Here is a 10,498-nt window from a genome sequence, read left to right as displayed (position 1 = left end):
TAAGGAGAGGCTATTTGAGACGCTGATCATAATGGGACATTTCATGCTTTCGAAATGGCTCAATCACCCTTCACCTAAAAATATGTTTACCCCTGTTGTGGGGGGGGGGAGGTATACAGCGCCACCAATTATTGATTCACCGGGTTGCTTCTTGGCTATTACTACTATATTCGATATCGATCTCCAAAAAAAAAAAAAAGACTAAAATCTTTGGCTGCCGGGAGCAATTTTTATTCAAATCCAGGTTCTAAGCCAATGGCGACTCCACCACTACTGTAATGATCTGTCCCTCAAACACCTCAATGTCTAATTTAATTAGTCGGGAAAGTGTCGATTTTTTACATCTTGGGATTTAACCATGATTCTGCCAAAATGACAATGCAGGGTTTGGCGGTATGCAAAATTTTCAAGAATTCCATCAGTTTGTTTCTGATGAAACGACAATTGATGATCAGAACACCAGAGTTTGAAGGAAGTGGTTGTTTGACATTTGAAAAACTCTTCCAAAAACAGAGAACAAACACAAAAATAACAGAACAATAAAACGAACACACTAAAATAACAGAGAGCACTTCTGCACTGCACGACTGCATAGCTAAATTCATCGAATGGTTTGTATCAAAAGTCAAGGTCAAATGGGGTCAAATTATGTGTTTTGGTTGCAAATAAATTGTGAATCTCCAATGTATGGTTCAAGAATTATACGTTTTTGAAACATTGGGTTTCTACAACGTCCCGTTTGAACCAGAACGAAAGGTCCAAAGGAATCGCAAATGTTCTTGAAACCTTTTAGAATTGTAGGAATCCAGTGTGTGGTTCAGAAGGTTTTACATTTTTCTAAAATTAAATAAAATATGTGTTCCATTTTTGCAACAATACATTGTATAAGCTATGCAAGTTTCCATACAGCTCTACACCGTTACGAACTGTAACCTACACGTGCAATGTACATACGCGCGCCAGTTTTAACCAGATTAGTCCAAAATGGTCTTTACAACATTTTGAGTAAAGGTTACTACATGTGAGAAATATGCAATGGTAAACATGATGGATTAAATGTGTGAAATGGCTTACATATCAGTGCAATCCTATAAATAAATGTTTTTTTTTTCCATGGAACCTTTTGTTCAAAAGGCGGTCGGGTTATGAGTTATCTCCGATACTCAAAAACGTCCCATATAAATATAAAATTTGAAACTCCGCGGTTAACTGCATCATTTCATATTAAATGCAGTGGACACTATTGGTAATTACTCAAAATATTTATAAGCATAAAACCTTACTTGGTGACGATTAATGGGGAGAGGTTGATAGTATAAAACATTGTGAGAAACGGCTCCCTCTGAAGTGACATAGTTTTCGAGAAAGAAGTAAGTTTTCAACGATTTTGATTTCGAGAATGAGGTATCGAAATCATCCATTTAAAAGCGTACAACTTCGTGTGACAAGGGTATTTGTTTCTTCTTTCATTATTATCTCGCGACTTCGACGACCAATTGAGCTCACATTTCCACAGGTTTGTTGTTTAATGCATATGTTGAGATGAATAGTGTCCAGTGTTTTTAAACAGGTTGGAAGTCACATATTCAGTGGTAATAAACCCTCATTTAAACTATTGGACCCCCATCCCCTAGTCCCTGTCTGGTGTCTTTACCGGTTCATTATACAAACATGTTTTTGTTTTTTTAACAAAACATTTGTTAGAAAAATCATAAGGTAATTTTTACAAACAACCAATAATAAAATATAGGAAGCTGTTATTTACTACTACGGCTGTAGAGTAGCCAATCACTCAAGAAATGTTGTCAACGCCCCTACTGCGAGTGATACACAGCAGTTTGACCTGATTGACAACACGCAATTTTATTTCAGCATGTTGAATTTCGTTTAGCACAGGTTCAACAAGTATTATGCGTAACCAAAAACCAGCGGACTTGTTTTATTAAGCAAATAACAGCTGCCTACTAAATATTAATTCTACAAAGATGAACAACTCTCCTGAAAACATAAAGGAAATACAGCGTAAATATGTGTGATCGAGTTAAGAAGGAGCTTACTTATGACCGAAGCAGTAATGTGGCAAAACTTATTTTGCAAGAACTATCTCACAGTTAATGCTCACGCGAGCCCTTAGTAGATATGAAACCGTTGGAAACATTTAAACTTTCTCCGGGATTATAAAGGCATCAGTAAATTGATCTGAAATATGCTCATTCTAAAAATAAATCTGCACCATTATCTCCAGTTCTAAAAACATTCCCAACACCCTAATAATAATAATACTAATAATAATAATAATAAATGGTGCATATTGTCCGGAAGTTTTATGACAATCTTTTTTCTTCAGAGGGAATTAACAATTTCCATTTGCAGAAAATTTTAAAAACGGTCTCGACGTATTCTTTTGAAGAAGACGTTGTCCAAGACATAGAGAAATCGATCACTGAGAAAGAGTTGTTTTTAGCGCTCAAAGATATGGCGAAAGACAAAGCGCCTGGTTCAGACGGTCTCACGGTCGAATTCTATTTAAGTAACTGGTATCTCATAAAGAGTGATTTTCTTGATTTGGTAAATTACTGTTTCAAAAAAGGTCGATTACCAGACTCTATGAATAGAGCCTTGATTAGGTTAATTTTTAAAAATAGAGGTGAAAGAAGTGATCTGAAGAATTGGAGGCCAATCAGCCTACTGAACGTTGACTATAAAATAATTTCTTAACTCATCACTAAACGTCTTAGAATCATTCTACCTAATTTAATCAATGAAGATCAGACCTGTGGTGTTCAAGGGAGAAATATTCAGGACAATTTGATGATTCTTAGAGATGTCATCGATTATGTGAATTTACATGATAAAGAAGCAGCCATTGTTAGCATTGATCAAGAAAAGGCTTTTGACCGTATTGAATGGAAATATATGTTTGCCATGATGCAAACAATGGGTATTCCCGAGTTTGTGAGAAGGTGGATTGAAATTTTATACAGCAATCCCACGGTTACCATCAATGTCAATAGTTTCATTACCGAGCCCTTTCAAGCGACCAGAGGTATAAGACAGGGGTGCCCGCTTTCCCCTCTTTTATATAACATATGTGTTGAAGGCCTAGCTAACTTGATCAGAGGTAACAATGGAGTTAAAGGTGTGATCCTTCCAGGGCAACTTGTTCAATATCAAATTATTCAACACGCTGATGACACCAGTATTTTTATTACTGACAACACATAGTTCAATGCATTACGAAGTTGGTTTTACAGTTATGGAGAAGGGTCAGGCTCTAAAATAAATGTTTCAAAAAATCAAGGATTGTGGCTTGGTGCGTGGAAAAACAGAACAGATAAGCCAGGGAATTTCAATTGGAATAATCAAAAGATTAAAATTCTTGGCATTTATTTTGGAAATGGTGTCAAACCAGAAGACATTTGGTTGGAACGGGTTAACAAAACGAAAAATTGTCTGAATAGATGGAAAGAAAGGTCTCTGACTATGAAAGGGAAAGCTGTTGTTGTGAATAGTTTCATTGGTAGCAGCTTAGCGTATTATGGTTCAGTGGTCCCTTGCCCCAAATATCTGAAAGACGAATTGGATAGAAGTATTTTTGATTTCTATTGGTCCTCTAAACCTAACAAAACAAGAAGAGACACTATCAGAGGTCCATCAGAAATAGGTGGAACTGGTTTAATCAACATTTCATGCAAACTTGATGCTTTGTTATTAAAGTGGCTTCAGAAATACAGCTCGAGACCTGGGAAATGGAAATTCCTTTTCGAGTTTTGGATCAAACAGGCAAACACCGATCAATCACTCGGGTGGTTTGTCTTTAACAATGCTAAACTGAATTGCTCTAAATTGCCTTTTTTTATAGAGAGCTTGTGCTGGCCTTTCAAAAGGCCAATGGTGTGATGAAACCAAACGTGACTTGTATTAATGAAGCCATTGAAATACCTTTGTGGAACAATACTGTCATTACCAATACAGACAAAAAAATGGATACTAAAATCTTGAAACGGCATGGTATAATATGTCTGAAACATGTCATCAATAATGGCAACCTTCTAACTGCTCAGGAATTGGCCAAGAAATGTCACATCAAACCAATTAATGCAGGGAAAATTATGTCAGGTTTAAGCAAACATGTAAGTGATGATTTGTTAACAGAAAACAGAGAAGGTCCAGCACGTCACGTCAGTAGTATGTTGCATTTTGAAAATAATGATGAGAGTGTTCATGTTTCAGATACTACTGTGAAAACTATTTATAAGAGCATGGTTATAGACCGCTTTGTTCAGCCAATTGTTGAAAAGACCTGGTCAATTAAGCTTAACATTCGTCAAAACATTATTGACTGGAAAGAGGTTTGGAAAAAAGCTAACACCCAAAGTATTGATTATGACGATAGAGATCTCTGGTTTCGGTTGCGACATCGCATTCTTCCTACTTGTGATGTTTTACAGAAAATGAAAAAAATAGAACCTAATGTGGTTTATGTAAACAAGAGGAAGAGACTATAGAACACGTCTTTATATATTGTAAATGTACTTGGACTTCTTGGTTATTTTTGGAATATGTTCTTCGTAAGTATAAGGGTAATAAACACTTTTATCTCAACGATAGTAACTAAATATTGGGATACGACAAACAAATTGACAACATATGTTTGTTCCTAATAGCTAAACTTCACAGAACTATCTGGAACTCCAGATGCAGAGATCTCCTTGCAATCAATCCGGTCTCTGATAAAAAATTGTTGAAGTTGTTCCAGCACAAACTTAAACGAATGATTCTTTTGGAAAAACAAAGACTTAATGATGATGATTTTGTTGAATTGTTTTGTATTGAGGAAAAAGTTGTATTTTCGTTCTAAGTCCTCTTGTTTTGTATATTTTCTTTTTAGTTTTGTATATATAATGGTCTTTTAATCATTGATCTGTTATGTAGTGGTGTTGTTTTTTTTGTTGAAAGGTTTTTGATGGAATGTAATAAAAGGAGATGCATGTCTCCATTGCAGAAAAAAAATTAATAATAACAATAATAAGACTTTGTAAAGCGCCTAATGCAAAAACCTCTTAGCGCATTAAAGAAACAATAAAATAAACAATTAGAGAAAGATACAAGATACAAATAGGCAAATTACAAAAAAAGAAGCTTTAAACAAATGAGTTTTGAACAAGGACTTAAAACATCGTAAAGTATTAGCTTGGCGAATATGCACTACCCTACTGGCAACTAAAACAAGTTGTTATGTAATATAGCCTGCTTTGCAATATGGTAGACATTTGTTTTCAGAATAAAACATCAAATAAAAAGGGAACATTTTTGAATCGTTGAACAATAACGGAAATTATTATTTGGTGACTGTCAACACAGGGCATTTAAACTGTTACTCATGAGACATAGACCTATTTCAGTTTTAGATTACGACCAATATTTAGGGTAAATTGAACTGATTTTAGATGACGGAACAGGCTGCAACAGTTACAAAATGATTATCTAGACTGATATGCAGAGGGAAAACAAAAACTTTGCACTTACCTCCAAGAACAAGAAAGAGAAATGGACCCATCATGTCCTCTCCACTGACGAAAACTCCCTGTATCACCAGAGACAGTCAGATTTCTTGAATCCTTTTGAAACAAAGTAGCAATTTTACCAACAGATGCAGACAGCGATCTAAAACTGAAGCGAGATTTTGATCAGTGTTAATCGACAGCTTCCTTCCCTGCACTGAGTGATTAAATCTACCCACAGCAATTATATACACTTTGCGTGTTACATGTTCATGTACACAATTTCGGGGGTGGGGGGAGGGAGGTTGGGGGGGGGGAGACGGTGTGTTTTTTGCATAGACAAATGGCGCATGCGCAGAGCACAACGGTGTGGGTTGCGGGTCCACGTGGGTCGCTATGAAAGATACTATGATACTATTTGGCACATAAGTCTCTTTTGGGCGGGATTTACTATTAGTGGTGTATGAACAAAATGATTTGCACTTGAATTGCAAAAGACATTATTCAAGAGATTGTACTTGCCGATATTTCTGCTGCCCAGGTTTAGCTTCACGTTACGCAGCAAAAAAAAAGTGAACGTGAACGTCAAAATATTGTGGTACTTCTGGGTGACGTCGCCACGTCTGGGCTTTGTGCATGCTCACGTATGGCGTCTGCGCGCAAATCTTACCTGACGTGAAAAGTGGTTATTTCAGGTATAATTAAAACGTGAGATTTTAACGACACATTTTCTGACGTTCACGTTCACGTTCACGCGGAACGTGCAGCTAAACATCCATATATGATGGATCGCAATAGGCGTCATCAACTGCCATCTTTGATGTATTAACAAGGGAAAAGGGCACGCGTATACGTGCTGCGCGTGCACTTTCCCCTATTTAAATCTTCAAAGATGGCGGTCGTTGACGCGTATTGCATTCCATCTATAAACAGTGGACTGAGGGCCCCAACAGATTCCAGGTCCTAGGGATGCTTTGTCGTGCAATCTGGGCCACTGTTTGGCCAAGAAGTTGTTAATTTGATGAGCAAATGATTTTTATTTTCGCGAGGCAAGCTAGGTGGATTAGAAAAGCCTTATTTAAATACTAGAAGTGACATACGTTGTACATGCTGAAATAATTTTCGTCTCACAAAGACAATTTTATTGTGTATGACATTGTTTGCTCATTTCTCAAAAACTAAACCACCTCATGAAATAATATTTCAAGTAAAGCTTTCTACTATCGGTATCTTCAAACCGTGTTTCTATGTGGAAATGTTGGTTTGTGTCCTACAAAAAGTACCGAAACCATTTAACCTTATACCGCACTGTTAACAGGTGTCACAATTTTGTGTACATCATTTTCATAGACAAAGCAACATACAAAGTATACCTTTTCCTATCTTAATTTTGTGTGTGAAGACATACTTTGTTGACAAATTGTGTGCATACAATTTGTGACGATGAAGAGGCTCATTTTTTTATAAAACGTGTGCATATAGTTATAATACTTTGTAGTAGTCATCATAATATATTTATTCGGCTGTGAGCTCAAGCCTTGGCCATGCCACGCGCTACCTACGACCGTTGCATGTGTGTTAATCGCATGGTGACTGTTCCGTGAACAGCAGTATTTGTGTACTGGAGATGCCCGGCGCCTGCAATAAGCAGCGCAGCAGACAAGTGTACACTGACAACCGACTCATCGAGTCTTTGCTTTAGGGAACTGACAAACCTTTGAATCTTAATAGTAGCCACTAGATCTCTCGGCTGCCCGAAGCGAAAGGATATTGAGCTTGATATCTTCATTTTTACAAGTTTCCTAAATTTGTTTATTAATTGCACTTTAATATTGACATTTTGGTTTTAAAGGCACTGCACGGACACTATTGGTAATTACTAAAAATATTTGTTAGTATAAAAACGTGTTCTGTAACCAGCAATGGAGAGCTGTTGATAGCATAAAACATTTTGAGAAACGGCTCCCTCTGAAATAACATAGTTTTCGAGACCTCAGAATTAGAATTTGAGGTCCAAAAATTAAGCATCTGAAAGAACACAAGTTCGTGTGACAAGGGTGTTTTTTCTTCATTTATTCCCTCACAACTTCGACGACTAATTGAGTTCAAATTTTCACAGGTTTGTCATTTTATGCATTATGTTAAGATACACCAAGTGAGAAGACTGATATTGACAATTATCACCAAAAGGTGTCTAGTGCCCTTTAACGATAATTCAACCATTAATATTGAGTTGTGGAAAAAAAAATGCACCCATATTTATTTACTATTAGCTGATGGCTCAGAGGTGTCATGAAGAGAGACTCACCAGTCTATTGAATACCAACGCAGGGTATACGTAGTCTACTTCTGGTACTAGATCATGGTCCAATTACCTTTGAAGTATTGTCCAATTCATGTCGCTAAAGTTTGCTGAAAAGATGTCTAGTTTTCAAGACTCAAACAGTAACTTACCATAAACTAAGTTTAAATTGTAAAATATATCATTGTATACAACGGATATGTATTACAATACATGTACATTCGTATAATTGTATTTTTTTATAAGCAAACGTGTTCGTATAATTTGACTGCGGAATGAATGCAAGATGAATGGTACATCATCGTCAATATGTTGACCTAGGCTCGAGGCAACTATAATGGCGTGATTCTCGAGCTATAGAGTATGACGTCAGATGTTCAAGCTAGATGGCAGTCTTGCCTTCATAGTTCAAGGGCCGAAATGGTTATGTACGATAACAAACTACCGATTGGCTATTGGTCGGACTCGCTCCGATCCACCACGCGGTAAAGACACTGGACACTTTTAGTAATTGTCGAAGACTAGTCTTCTCGCTTGGGGTATCTCAACATATGCATAAAGTAACAAACCTGGTAAAATTTGAGCTCAATTGGTCGTCGAAGTTGCGAGAAAATAATGAACTAAAAAAACACTCTTGTCACACGAATTTGTTGTGCTTTTAGATGCTTGATTTCGAGACCTCAAATTCAAAATCTGAGGTCTCGAAATCAAATTCGTGGAAAATTTCTTCTTTTTCGAAAACCACGTCACTTCAGAGAAAGCCGTTTCTCATAATGTTTTATACTATCAACCTCTCCTCATAATTTGTTACTTAACAAGGTTTTACGTTAATAATTATTTTGAGTAATTATCAAAAGTGTCCACTGCCTTTAAGTTTCGTCCCGATGTTGACAAACATTATCAAGCATGTAAAGATTTATCATTGTTCCGTAAGTTATTTTGGTGCGTTCAAATAGCTTCCCTGGGTCGACCCCGGTCTGCCCCCGGTACGTTCGAAAAGCTTTGACATCATTCCAGGGGCTCACCCGGATCAGCCCAGAGTGCCTTGATTGTGGATAGGGTCACTTGGGGCTGGCCCCATGTGCATGACGTCACCACGAGAGGGCGAGTGTGATCGTTCAGTTAGCTCTTGTCAGGGGCTCACCCGAGTTAGTACCGCGGGGTCGACTATGGGAAGCTAAGCAAACGCACCCTATATTGGGTTGTTTGACGCGCATTGTTAAGAAACACGGGATGTCTTGCACCTTACCTCGTCTTTGAATGCGACCATTAGTCTGCCTAGGGGACCAGTCTAATTTACGCCTAAGCTGGTTCCGTGTCTTTATTGTTGTCGCTGCACATTACATAACCAGTGACATCATTAGGTACAACACTGTACATGTACATACACATACTGATGTTCATGTAGACTATCCAATCTCTGGCGTAACCTACGGACATCGAAGTGTGACGTCAGATGTTTGGCTTAACAATTTGCTCACTTCATCATGGTTCAAATACCTTCATGGTCTACCAATCTCTATCGACCTAATTTGGCAAAAAGATGTTACGTTTCCGAGACTCTTGCAGTAAATTACAAGAAACGTGGTTTATATTCATTTCAAAATATACATAGGCTTGATATTTGAACGTAGAGTTATCGTACTTTTCATGAATGATGCCGTTGGATAACAAATTAATTCTGGTCCAAGTGCGAGTCATTAGGAAACAATAGGTACCTCAGGTACGGGCAAATTTAATGGTGGTTGTGTTTGTGTAGGATTGACAAAAATTAGCTTATGACGGCTTTTTACCTGGAATTAAATGAACGAACCGATTAATTCCAAAGTCATTAGCAATGACAGTATCACGCTATTACATAAATTTACATTGAAGCTCACTTCACTGAACCCCAAAGAAAAATCGTACTAACCCTGTACACGATAGCTGGCATGGTACCGTTTGGTCTTATTTCGCACATTGGCTTCTCACATATTTACTACTTGTTTATATATTCGCCGCTTGCTGCTTTTTTCCTAGTGGGTGCAAGGATAAAGATAGGTCCCTGCCGCTAGATCCAGTGCTAAACATGCAGCGACATAGAAGTCCGCAATATAATTTGACTGCGTATCTCTATGTGAAGTGAATGGGGCAAAGGTTAAACCATACCCCAGTTTTTGATGCCGGTATATGGCGTTATTCACGAGCCTCGAATAATGACGTCAGACGTTCAGGCAACTTTTTGTTCCAATACCCACACTGTGGTTTCGGGGATCGTACACACACCATCGTTCCCAATATTTGAGTTGTATCGAGGTGTGTACACTTGCATTGGACCTGCCAGGCGTGGGGGGGGGGAGGGAAAGAGGCGCCATCAACGTTGATACTCGTCTCATTCACGAGCATGCCTTACATCACGCAGTCATTCATGCAGTCATACCACGTACGTTCTGAGGCGAAGTTTAGTTTGTGCGCATGGGCGATCTGTACAGTACGCGGTTTGTCACCCTGACTGCTCGGTGTACTGTACCAACACACACAAACTCCGGACGTCGACTGATTCACACAAGAAACCGATAATGCGTAACGGAAGTTATCGGTTTTGAAATTCATAAAAATCGACTGGGTAGAATGGGTTATTTTTTTTTAACTTCACAATGTTGGAAAACTATTTATTTAAACAAGAACTTGAAAATTTCAGGGGTAGAAAGGT

This window comes from Asterias rubens, chromosome 14, assembly GCF_902459465.1.
Source record: "Asterias rubens chromosome 14, eAstRub1.3, whole genome shotgun sequence".
NCBI classification, from domain to species: Eukaryota; Metazoa; Echinodermata; class Asteroidea; order Forcipulatida; family Asteriidae; genus Asterias; species Asterias rubens.
The sequence above is the reverse complement of the archived record's forward strand: the minus strand, read 5'-3'. Positions refer to the sequence as shown.